Here is a 13,435-nt window from a genome sequence, read left to right on the forward strand (position 1 = left end):
AAATTTGATTGTGATGACACGTTGGGGCTAGGGCTAGTCCTAATAGCTGTTGGTATTTGCTGAAGTTAGACACGAGGGGCTACCTCCGCTCACCTGTGCCTTGCACTGTTGTTGTTCTCTCCTTTGAGGGGGTTAAAGGTTGGGGGGGTATGGGGAGGCGGCTACATGGGATTGGATTACATGCGGCCATGTTGCGGGAGGTCTGCTGTGGGAGGAGGGTGGAGGGGGAAGAGGGAAGTTTAACGGGGGGTTGTTTAGGATGTTGGTTGTTTATTAAGCGGATGATGCACGGCACGCTAGTTCCCAAATTTGGTCTGCCTACGTAGTTAATGCCACGTGATCCGCAGGTGACCCAGGAGTGGGTGGGGGAAATGCATGTACTGTCATGGAACATTAGGGGACTCAACGATTACCGTAAGCTTAGGAAGATCCTGAATTACCTCAATAGGGAGAATGTTGACTGCGAGGGGCCTCTGGCTTGGGACACCAGACAGACCAGTGGGATATCGGGGCGAGGGTGGCCTCTGGTAGTGTTGTGAGTATCTCACTCAAGGAGGTAGAACTTGCGATTACCAGGCAACTCCCTAACAAAGCACCAGGCCTTGACAGGATACCAGGTGATATTTTTCGCTCTCAGCCAAAAATGTGGGCACCGTACCTGGCCGTATTGTTTAATGCGGTCCTCTTGGGAGCCAAGTTACCGGATACCTGGGCAGGGCTGAGATTGTCCCCATTTTTAAGAAGGGCTGCCCTCTAGTCCCCTCAAATTATAGGCCGATTAACCTCCTGGATACTACTCAGAAGCTAATGGGCCGGATCCTTCTGGATAGAATACTGGGATGGGCGGAGGAGCATAAAGTAATGACCACCCTCCAGGCCGGCTTTAGATCCGGGATCTCGACCCTGGACCAACTTTTTAGGCTGCAGGTCCTTTTTTCGAAGACAGTAAGTGTTGAGGGTGGCAGCCTCTACCTTGTCTTCGTAGACTTGCGGGCCGCTTTCGATCTTGTGCCCAGGGAGAGTTTATGGAGGGTTTTGAAAGAACTAGACCTTCCGGCCTATCTGTTAGATGTCCTGAAGCATTTTCATGCAGGGAACTATGCCCAGGTCAGGTGAGGGAAGAACGGGGAATTATCAGCCCGCTTCCCAGTAACTAGAGGCGTACGCCAGGGCTGTGCCCTGGCACCCACACTTTTTAGCCTCTATATAAGTGGCTTGGTGGGTGAACTAGACAATGTCAGGGATAGCGATGCCCCTTGGCTGGCGTCAGGTCGGGTGCCTGCTCTGATGTTCGCAGACGACACCTTATTGTTGCCTCGAACATCAACAGGCATCAAGCGGGTTCTGGATGGTTTCGTATCATTCTGCGTCTCGCGGGGACTCGAGAATAATCTAGAGAAGATGAAATTTATGATCTTTGGTCCTCCAAAACGCACCCGCCCTAGCCCTGTACTAAATGGCACCCTGCTTGAAAGGGTGAGAACCTTTGTATACCTGGGTGTCACCCTGACTGAAGATTTCTGCTGGGGCTCACAGGTAGCCAAGTCCACCCTGAGGCTTTCGCAGATTGTAGGGGGTATTCGTAAGTTCCAGAGTACAACCCATTTAATGCTAGTCTCCCCAGTGCTTGAAATCTATGGTGCTCAAGCCAGACCAGCTGTAATGTATGGTGCAGAGCTCTGGGGTCATACGCGTATATCAAGCCTCCTGAGGGTTGAGCAGGCCTTTATGAGGAACTTGATTGGCCTCCCTCAGAGCACTCCGCTCATACCCTTGAGACTAGACCTGGGTTTAGAGCCCATTTCAGAACGGTTAGCGGCTCGACCTCTCCTGTATTGGAGAAGGCTCTGGACAGTACCCAAGCTTGATGATTACAGAGCTGAGTTCTCCGCAGTTTGGGGGCGGCTGAAGAGCAAAAATATACCTTGGTTATCCCATATAAAAGCTGTTGTATACCAAATAGGTTTGCCCCATTTATGGGAGACCCCAGAGGAGAGTTTCCCAGCGGTGCGGAGAACTGTGCTGCTGGCCTCCCTGAGACAGTGTAATCTAGGTTTGCTGCATTGTTCGTCAACTATGGGCAGGTTGTCTACAGAATTTCTGCAGGTTAAACTTGTGCCCAGGAGGGAGGAGTTCATGGACTTAATACAGCCTCCCACTGCAAGAAAACTATATATACAATTAAGACACGGCCCATGTCTTGTTCTTTTGGCCTGCCTATAGTGCAATACGGAGATCTTGGCTGGCACCGCTGTGCAGAAATTTGGGCTTAAAACAATGTGCTCAAGCTTGTAGAATTTTAAGATTTGATACTTCACCCCCTATTGTGTTCTCGGTCTCCCGCTTTTAATAATAATTTTTTAACCAAGGTTTTTAACTATTTATGTATTCTATGTATTTTATTTTGTATGTACATATTTTATCTGTGCTTTTATGGCCTTGGCCGAAATAAAGTTATCAAATAGTAAAAATAGATTTGGCTCTCCTACAGGAGACGCACCTGCCACATGCGAGTTCCATGCTGAGGTCCAGAGGGCTGGAGGGTAACATTAATTAGGCGGTATTCACCACGCATGCCAGGGGGGTATTGAACTGGATTAATCCCAGGTCATCACTCAAACTTACATTGCTTCGAGAAGACCCGGACAGCAGGTATGTTGTGTCTAAGTGCCGGGGTCAGGCCTGCACCTTCTCGTTATTATTATATACGGACCCAACTATGACAGCCCTGAATTCTTTGGAGATATAGCCAGGATTGTCGAAAAAAAAATCTTTCAATATTTACAAGGCTAAACATGTCATTAATCAAGTAGACTTTTTTTGTTTGAAGAGCTTTGTCTTTTGAGACATGCAAAACATCCCCAAGTTGCCAGTATCTGTTAATAAATATTTCTATTGAACATTCAAAAGGTGATGGGAGGAATGCCTTCAATTTGTCTAACCACATAGTTTCGTATGGTTCATATGAATTAAGTAGGACTGTGTGTCTGGACAACATAAATGTCGGAATATGGGGACTGAGTTCATCCATATAATCAGATTATGTCCCCCCAATTCCTAGCTAGCTTACAGTATGCCATCTGGACTACTAACCTTCCAGGGTAGCGAATAGTGACTGCAACCTCAGAACATGACCTCTCTAATTCCCCAAGGAAATTGTGGAAACAGATCTATATTTTTGTTTTTAGGTAGGCATTTCCAGACTCAAGGAAGATACGAAGTAACGTTTCAAACATTTATTGAATTAGTGGTATTCATGTGTAAAAAGCATGAGCTGCAATTATTAGCATGAGAAAACAAAGCATTATTTCCAGGATTACAAGAATGGGGATAAAGATTACAGTTCAACTCTTATGACAAAATTGTGTGAATATATGATTACATGATAATGCATATATGAATACTCCTACCCAAATCCTACCTACGCTATCGAGATCATAGTGAGAGTACTGTCTGCCAGATCTCTTTGGGCAACCCAACACCCCATACCTATGTATGATGTTTCAAGAAGCCAGTCTGGTATAGAACAAACTGCCATCATTTGCAGGATTGGAATCAGCAGGGCTGCATCTCAGTCACAGCGTTGAGGATAATCCATAGAAGTGCTCCTCTGAGGAATTTAGCTTATAGGCAATTTATATAATCAAAATCCAGTTCAATACACACTGTGTCAGAGGAGCAATGGTGATGATATTGTTTGTCTTCCCGATTCAGAACTGTCTCCAACCGGACATCAAAAAGCAAAGGCAGCTTTCTTTGTGTTCCTTAGCTTTGGACAGAGTGTACAAATGTCATGATAAAATGCTTACGAAGAAATGTGCTTCTAGCAGGATTTTCTGAGTAGGTTATAATGTACGTGCTAAGCATATAAAAAGTCACTGTCTAAATAGATGTCAAGTTGAAACGTATATTACAAAATGGATGCTTTTGTGAAGGTGCCCTGTTGAACCCCTCAACCCCTACTCCTTGGCCTGAGGGAGACTCTTAATTCAAACCTAACTAAGGCATATTAAAATTAAAACTAAAACATATGTATAAGTAGGCCTAAAATTAGAAAATGAATATAAGAATGCACTTTAATAAAAATCTAATGAAATTCAAACTGCATTACAAATTGGCAATCAAAAATGTGCAATGAATAACATGATTTAAAAAGCAATTTAAAAATAATTTAAAAATGGCGAATTACAATTAAGGAGGCTCCCAAAATGTTTTTCTTGTTCGGGGAGTTATTAGGATCCATGAATGATCCAGCTACCATAGCCAATGTTTCCATTATGGCCCGAACTGCTACTTCCAAAGAACAAGCATGATCATATTCAGCCCAGTCTGCAATCGCGATGGTGTGCCTACTGGCAGTGTACCCTCAGAGGAGGAGCCAGAGCTCAGTAATCCAAGAGCCGAAGCATCCAGAAAAGGCTTGCAGTATGCATCCTGTTGCAGAGGTAGTCTCATAGGACACCACTTAAGATGAATCTTCAGTGGATGCACCTTCAGATCCATATTCATAGATCAAACCACTTGAATTCCAAAACATGGATCCAGTGCACACTCGAAAATACACAGCAGACGCAGATCACAGGCTCAATGCAGTGTAACCATATAAGTCATAAGGACAAAGATTAGTTCTTGTTCAGTTCCTGTAGCAAAGAAACTCCAAAGTACTGTATCACTCGTTCACGACACAGCAGGGCACGTTGCAACTCCATCACCATCTGGACTCGAGGTGGAACATCCATTGCGAAGCAACAGAAATAAGACCAAAATTTCAGCAATCAGAAATAACACAAACGGTATGCCTCCAAATACACTGGAAAACAAAGAGTGTGTTAAAGATTAAATCACTCCAAACACAGTCTGGAATGTACTGATAAAGCCAGACCCAATCGCTTTTAAAAAGTATACCACTCCTGCAGTGTTTAAAGCACTAAATATGTGTTGCGCTAACTCACCAAAAGGTTGAGGGAGGTTTGTGCATAATAGCAATTTTATTTCAGAGGAAGACCTTGCACCTTGGAGATCAGACGTCTCTCTAGAAAATGTTAACACAATGTACTTCTGAAGCTGTAGGTCTTTCAGTCTGCCTAACTTATTAAAGTTCACATAAAAAATTGATATTGAAGGCCATACTGTAATTTCTTTGACATTGTGTGCAGGCCGGAACAATACATTGTTGCTGCAGGTCACAACCCTAGAAACCGTTACCACATATGGTACTCCTGGTTTCATCCCACAACAGCCTTATTTGCTCCGAACCAAATAACTTCCATTCTAGAGCAATTGAATCCTGGCCGAATCAAGGCACCTGGGGCACTTTTTAGATAGCACGCCAAATTGGCCATGGACGCAATACACATGCCATGTAGTGTGACCTTTTTACAGATTCAATGAATGGGCAAACAAAGTTTCACACTGGCTTCCGCATAGAAATACCTCAGTTTCTCCATTATGGCATCTTTAATCGGAAGGCAAGACCATGTTTCATGTACAGATCTCGCCCCTAATGCCTCATATCTAGCCACTTGAAAATGTTTTTTAAAAAAAAGTAAAAAAAAAAATGTAAAAAAAAAAAAGTAAAATGAAATGTAAAAAATTGGTAGTGAAATGAATCTGTTAATTCACCATACAGACGGTGGTGTTTCAGCTATTGTAAAGGGAAATGTTTCTAAAAGCGCAATGCCAACATTGTAAAAGTTGTATCTTTTTTTGGCATTAATTTCTGAGAGAATGTTTAATTATAAGGGAAAAATAAATCAGTCGTGTTCAGGTATTTCCAAGGCAAGCGATTCGATTTTAAGATGTGTAACGTCCAACTCTATTGCATAATCGATCTAAGCTGACTTTGCCTGTATTGTAAGAGGGACATGTCACTTTGTAGTATATCAAATGCAGATGACACAAAGGTATTCAGAGAATACATGCAAGTAGACAATGTTGTCATGCCATTGTCTACAACAGCCAAAGCCTTTTCCAAATTAGCCCTGTCAATTTGATGTATAAGTTTAACAGCTTGCTGCTGAGAAACTTTCCAAAGTTCATTGATAATGGCATATAGAAGTGTTTATAACTTGGTGATGTAGGACCCAACAAAAAATCTTGCAAATCCATGTCATCAGAAAGGAGAGGCAAGTGTTCCTTAACTGCATGTAGGGTAGAATGTTGTAACCATTGCTGGCATAACTTTCATACACTGAGGGTAGGAACTACTCCTTAGTGTTTTTTCTGCACATAACATGGGTCTGGTCTGATTGCTTTGAAACCATTTGTTGTGTTAAAAATGCGTGCATGAAAACCATAAGTGTCAATTGGCCACATTAGCCATCCTTCAGAACCTAAATAGGAAGATTTATTTGTACCATTCTGTATCATGTTGTTTAGCTGCTTCTCAGTGTAATTTGCAAAATATTGCCAAATGTCAAACCGTGCAATGGAGGGAATGTTTGGTGTATTAATGTCTTTAATTTTAGTCAAACCCAGGCAGGTTCTTTGCTGTACCGTTTAGTTCAGAGAAATCATATGTCTTGGTATCAAACAAGCTCTCCAATTTTTACATTTTTCCTGCACTTGACACACATTTTATTTTATATGAGAAAGTTATCGATGATGATAAGTACATGGGCAAGCTGGTGAGAACCTACCAGTAGCTCCTCCGGTGGTGCGCACGTGAGATACTTTCTCATTTCTCTACACATTTTTTGCACCTCTCTGTCTTTTGCGACATATATACACTTTATTGTTGATTGGTGCTGGCTGAGTGAACTAACTGTTGACTGGTATCTCTCCCTATCTTGGGTTTGAAGAAAAAAAATAAGTATTGAGGCACAGGTGTTTAGGTCAGAGTTCATAAAAAGAACTACTGATTTTGGGACTAGATAAATATATCGCCCTATAAATAATCCTACGTTTCCACATATCAATTGATAAAAGTGCCTGACGAAGCCAGGTCCTTGTTGTTGGATTATATGTTCATTAGAGGGTGACATGGCATATACATTCCCTCTGCAGCGCCTTTTTCGATTACATCAAACAAGCTCTAAACAAAGCTTCATTGCCTTGGACTTGCTGGTTTTGTGTTCCCTAAATTGATTTTAAATCAATATTGTCTTTCCAAAATTCATAACCTTGTACTGACAATTGGGAAATAAAGAAATCTGAATAGATTAATTTCATTTGGGTAAGCATATTTTTCTTCGCTTGGGAAGTGGTAAGTTGAAAAGAATAAGACACTGTGTCTTAGGAGTTGTTTCTAGAAAACTATGCAAACTTGTACAGCTATGTTTTTGAAATATCCAGTGGGAATGTCAGGCAATGTTCCCATTGTGTGTAATTAAAAACTGCCTGTGGAGTACTAGCTCTGTATAAATAGTGGTATGCCTAATGATGATAATTAAATATCTCACCATAATTGGCCCAAATGAAATATATATCTGCGGCATCAAATCCTGATCTTAGTTCAGAAAGCCTTGATTTCACTCTGGTCACATCCCAGACATCAGACATATAGTAATTTTATTTGCACAGTTAATTAAAACCAATGCAATGCAATACAAAACATAAAAATTGAAGCACAATGTAAAATCACATATGTTTAAAACCATCGTTGTATGAGCATTTATGTTCTTTTCTTAGTAATTTTAAAATCATATCAGCCATTCAGTTATCTCTCAGTATTTGATATTAAGTATGATTTGTGTTACAAGACAAGTTGGAACCAAGTCAATTCAAAATTCTGGACCTGGTATTTTGTCCCCCATAGCCTTCAAAAATTTTACCAGGCTGCAGCTCAATTGAGGGTCCTGAGATGAAAAGCATGTTAGTACTGCGCTCCTTCGTGTACGTATCCCAAGCCGAATAAAGTGTTGTTTTAAAAGGGATTTCCTCTCATCCAGCAATTTCTCGCAAGAGCATAGTAAGTGAATCATGTCTTCTTCTCTATGACCGCATATCCGGCATGAAAAATCTGCTTTCTTTTTTAACCAGTGCGGGAAATGCTGGATGCAGGGCAGCAGCCCAAATCTGTATTTTAAGAAGCACATTTTTGTCTTTTTTGCATAGCCCAAGCCCAAATAGTTCTGAGGAGCTTTTGCCGACTAAGAATTCAAAATCATCCAAGCATGCGTTCTTTTTGCAAAAACTGTTTTGTCTTGTACCCACGACTGGTGTTTGATAGATTTCTTAACCAGTTTGTTGAAGGTTTTATGGTCTAAGGAGGATGCCCAGAGCTGTTCCAGCCCGGTGTTTACAAGACTTTTTGCAAGATATTTGGCTGCAGGCGAGGTCGAAGTCTGCTCTATTTCCCTCCATAGATGATCGTTCAAGGTTCCCTGTGCAGATTTCCTCACTTTGTCCCATACACAGATGTAGGCCCCCTGGCGTCCCAGGAGCTCTTGTTGAATGCCAAACTCCAGCCTAATCTGTGATGGGGAGGTCCACTTAGGAAGACTAAATATGATTCTATCTGCGGCTGTGATTGTATTGTCAAGTATTATTGCATCTCTGCCTCGTAAAACCTCACTTCCATAAGTGATTGTTGGCAGAAGTTTTGCTCGGATAGCTTGTACCAGTGGTGTTAATGATGGACCAGATAGCTTGTTATTCAAGGTTTTTAAAGCAATTGCCAGAGCTATCCCTTTGCCTTTGATGCAAGACCTTTGTGCAATGAATCGGCCGCCGTTGTCAATTTTCACGCCTAGATATTTATATATTGACGTATCTTTAATGCGAGATTTGTTCCAGAGCCACGTGAAGGTTTTTCTTTTTCTTTTACTGATGGTCATAGATTGAGTTTTCTCAAGGTTAACTATTAGATCATTTGCCGCAGAATAGCTCTGAGTGATGTTCAGGAGTCTTTGAAGCCCTACTTTAGTATGGCTTATGAGAACAATGTCGTCCGCATATAAGAGGCATGGTATACTAAGCCCTCCTAGTTTGGGGGCGTGTGAGTTGCAGTCAATCAGATTTGGCGCCTGGTCACCCAAGAACAGGTTGAACAATGTTGGGGCCAGGACGCAACCCTGCTTGAGGCCATTGTTTGTCGGTATGCGCCTGGACAGCAATGAGCCATCCCCCACCTTTATTCGTATCCAGGTCTCCGTGTGCAGGTTTATTAACAGGTCCAGCAGCGGTTTTGAGATCCTCCAATTCTTTAGTTTAGACCACAGGAGATTCCGATTGACGTTATCGAAAGCCGCTTTGTAATCTATGTAGCAGAGATGTAGTGGCATTTTTTTCGTCTCTGCCTTGTCTATTAGTAGGCCCATGGTCAAGATATTAGTCATCGTGCCCACTGTTTTGACAAAACCTGTCTGATAAACTGGTATCAGCGATTTCTTTGCAGCCCATTCCTGTAGTTCCTCCAGCAGTAATCCTGCGAAGTACTTCGCCTCATTGTCTATTAGGGCCACTAGTCGGTAATTTTGAGGAAGAGCCCTGTCCCCTGCTTTGTATATTGGGGTTATAATAGAGCCCTTCCAGGAATCTGGCAGGATGTTCGAGCACCTGATTTCCAGAAAAAGGGGTTCGAGAGCTGCTGCCCAGTAGCCTGCATCTTGCTTGAAGAGGATTGGGGGGATTCTGTTAGGTCCCGGAGCTCCTTCCCTTCTACCTTTTTTAATTTGACATTCGATGCTGTTTTGGAGCTTTGAGATGTTGTTAGGTTCATATATGGCTTTGGTTTCGGCACGCAATTGGGTTTGTTGTGCAATGTTGGCATTGTCGACTATTCTGTTATCCAATGTAAATAGGACCTTGTTTTTAGGAGGTTCTTGATTAAAGTCATCAGACATAATTCTAGGAGTACTAACACATTTCATGCTTATCTTAAACACATAAAGCATCTGTAATATTTCTGTAGGACCAAAAATATCAAATTTGACCTGATCCCAAACAGTTTAATCTGTGACAGGAAATGCAGAAATGTCACAAGCGATAGGTCTCTTTGCACTATATTGGAAGATGAATGAACATTTGTAACCGCAGTTACCAGTTCAACAGCAGAGCATTTCGGGAGATAATGCCCATTTAGGAGCAAGAAGAAAACTATGACAAACCCAATCCATATGAAAAGGAAGAGCAATGAAATGAAAATCAGAATACATATCCAAGGTTGAATCAGGCAAGACTGTTTCAACCAAAAATGAAATGCACAAATTACATGCAATAGTGTGTCTGTCAAATTTGAGGAAAAGTCATCAATGTAAGCAAAATAGTCAGAGGCAGTCTGTGCAAAAACAGGGATCTCACGGGGAAAAGTGTAACTTGGTTCCTCCGATGATGGTTGATAATAAACAACTTTGTTGTTAGGCGTAGCAGTTGAAGACTGAATTCACACATAATGAGTTTATGGTGTTAGTAGTTGTAACTGTAAGTAGTAGAACTTCAGTATCAGATGTCCCCAGCCAGGGGTAACAATTGATGTACTATTTATTGCTTGTAGTGGGATTTCCTATATGATAGTGAGAAGAGTGAGAGGAGCCCTTGTGGCCTACTGTGTAGGACTGGTCACATGGTGTACTTTGACAAGGCCTATTGAGATAAATTGTTTGTTACTACAACCAGCAAGAGGTGGCAAAAGTACTGTTTTGGTAACTTGAACTGCCAGGACCCCCACGGGTGGTCTGTATAATGGTTCAAACTCCTTGTCAACAATATTTTTTCAAACTAGCTTCCTAATCTTTGGAATGCATACAAAAGCCACTGGTTAAACCTTCACTTCTTCAGTGGCAGACTGTTTAGTTAGTTCATTGGAGCACTCATCTCAAAATTCTTGTAGTTCCTGGAAGACAGCAAAATGTTCATTGATGTCAAAAGGCATATCTGCCACCACTGCGCCTGGATTATCAAGGTCTGGAAAGAACATCTGGATACCGAACAGGAATTCATAAGGAGTCCGTCCGCCTAAGGATCTTCCAGGCAGATTATTTAAAGCTCCTCGACAATACATATGTGTAGGAGGGGGCGTGGGACTGGTACTAATTACGGTGTCAGGTAGAGGCGGTACACCAGTGTAACGTTTCAAACTAGGTTTTATTTTTATGGTTCTCTTGGTTCTATATGTAAGTCTTTCTTTTGCGAACTCCAGGTTGTTCGTGGTGGCGGTGTAGTCGGCTGGAAGGGGTCCACGTGGTCTTGACCGGCGTCGGTGTCTTCGGTGTCGACTCTCCGGGCCGGATTACCGAGGGAAAAAGGAGACCAACAAAGGGAGCCGTTAGTTTTGTTATCTGGGTACTTCCGACCGTTCAGGGGCCCAAGTGACGTGAGGAACACCAGTGTCTCTCGCTACCTTAACAACTATGTGCAGCGTGATGGAGGGATAACCAGTGAGGAAACCAGACGGGTACAAGGGGGGGGTCGGGACTCAGGTAACACACAGGGAAAGGTACGCACAAGGCTATATACAAATTTACACGGGGGCGTTCTTCTTCCCCACCCAAGCCGCCAAACGTCTCCGTACCTGAGTGAGCCACACTCCTCCCTCGGGAGCGTGGCACGGCGGTGCACAGGGTCGTTGGCCTCCTGGCTCTCCCTCACTTCCGGGGTTCTCGCTCTCCTTCTTTCCGCCCTGGTTCCGCGTTGTCTCCTTTTCTCCGTTCTCGGTCTTCCTCGCTCGCTCGCTTCCTCCGCTTTCGTCCTCCGGGGTGTAAACACACCCACCGTACAGGATATCCTGCCCTTTGTCCAGTCCAGGTCCTCCTACGTCAGAAAGGGGCGGAGTCTCGTCCCGCTCCTGGAAGGTCCAATTAAAGGCGCCGCAGTCTCTCTGTTCCTCCTGGTCAGAAACGCCGTCCCATTCCGCTTTTGGACCGTCCGTCTGCATGAAACGAGGAGAAGGAGGAACAGGCAACCACCAGTTAGAGTGCTCATCCCGCTTGACCATGCTACACTCCTCCCCCCTTGGATTCTCCCGTTCGGGGAGATAAGGTGCCCTTGACAGGTAGTCAGCATTGCTGTTGGCCACGCCTTTCTTGTGTATGATATTAAACTTAAAGGGTTGGAGGTACAAAAACCATCTTTGCACTCGGGCGTTCTGGGATAAGTTCTTCTGCATCCACTGCAACGGTGCGTGGTCTGAGTGAAGCGTAAAGGGTCTCCCCTCCAAATAGTATCTTAATTTGTCCACGGCCCATCTTATCGCCAGACACTCTTTTTCCACTGTGGGGTACTGTTTTTCTCTGGGATGTAGTTTCCTGCTGATAAAGAGAATAGGATGTTCCAATTCATCCTCCCCCACCTGTGACAAAACAGCGCCTATGCCGGTGTCGGAGGCATCGGTCGCTAGGATGAACGGTTTCTCAAAGTTGGGGGGAATCAACACAGGGCTGGAGGTTATCGTGCTTTTGAGGACCTCAAACGCTAACCGGGCTTCCTCCGGAGGGGGTTTCCCTCTATTGAAGTTGGATGATTTCCTCAGGAGATTCGTTAAGGGGGCTGCAATTTCAGCGAAATCCCTAATGAAGCGCCTGTAATACCCTATCAGACCCAGGAAGGCACGCAGTTCTCTGACAGTGGACGGAAACGGGGTCTTGGTTATGGCGTTTACTTTCTCCTCCTGGGGAGCAATAACACCATCACCCAACATGTACCCCAGATATTGTACCCTGGGGAAGGCTGCCCGGGATTTTTTCGCATTGACATGGAGCCTGGCTTCTAGTAGGGACGCGAGTATGCTCTCTATATGACTTAAGTGATCCTCCCACGTGAGACTGAATATGACAATATCATCAAGGTATACGGAGCTATACTCGGAGTGAGGGGCTAACACTGTGGTCATTAATCTTTGGAACGTTGCTGGGGCTCCATGGAGCCCGAATGGTAACACATTGAATTCGTATAGCCCCTCATCTGTGGCAAAGGCTGTTTTGTGTTTATCGCTTTCCCTCAAAGGCACCTGCCAATAACCTTTGGTCAGGTCTAGCGTGGTGATGTACTTTGCTTCCCCTATCCTTTCTATTAATTCATCTACCCTGGGGATAGGGAAGGAGTCGAAGGAGGAGATAGCGTTTAGGGCCCTAAAATCCATACAAAAACGGGTGGACCCGTCTGGTTTTGGGACCATGACTATGGGCGAGGTCCAGTTACTTTTGGAGGGGCGTATAACGCCCAGTTGTAGCATGTCCCTAACTTCTTTTCGAACCGTGGCTCGCCTGGCAGCAGGGATGCGATATGGCCTTTGCTTCACGATTTTCCCCTCTTCTGTCTGTATACAATGTTCGGCTAGGGGTGTACACCCGGGTTTGTCTGAGAACATGGAGGAGAACTGCTGTAGTCTATGCGTCAACTCCTCCCTTTTTTCCATGGGCAACTCGGGGTTAATCGGTAGTTGATCTAGGGTTGACCTCTCATCTCGTCCTGGTAGAGTGAACTGTACGCTTTTGGGAGGGGTGCCTATCCACTTTTTCAACAGATTGATGTGAAAGGTCTGTTGGCGTGATGGAGT

The sequence above is a fragment of the Lissotriton vulgaris genome, unplaced genomic scaffold (genome assembly GCF_964263255.1).
Source record: "Lissotriton vulgaris unplaced genomic scaffold, aLisVul1.2 SCAFFOLD_1262, whole genome shotgun sequence".
NCBI classification, from domain to species: Eukaryota; Metazoa; Chordata; class Amphibia; order Caudata; family Salamandridae; genus Lissotriton; species Lissotriton vulgaris.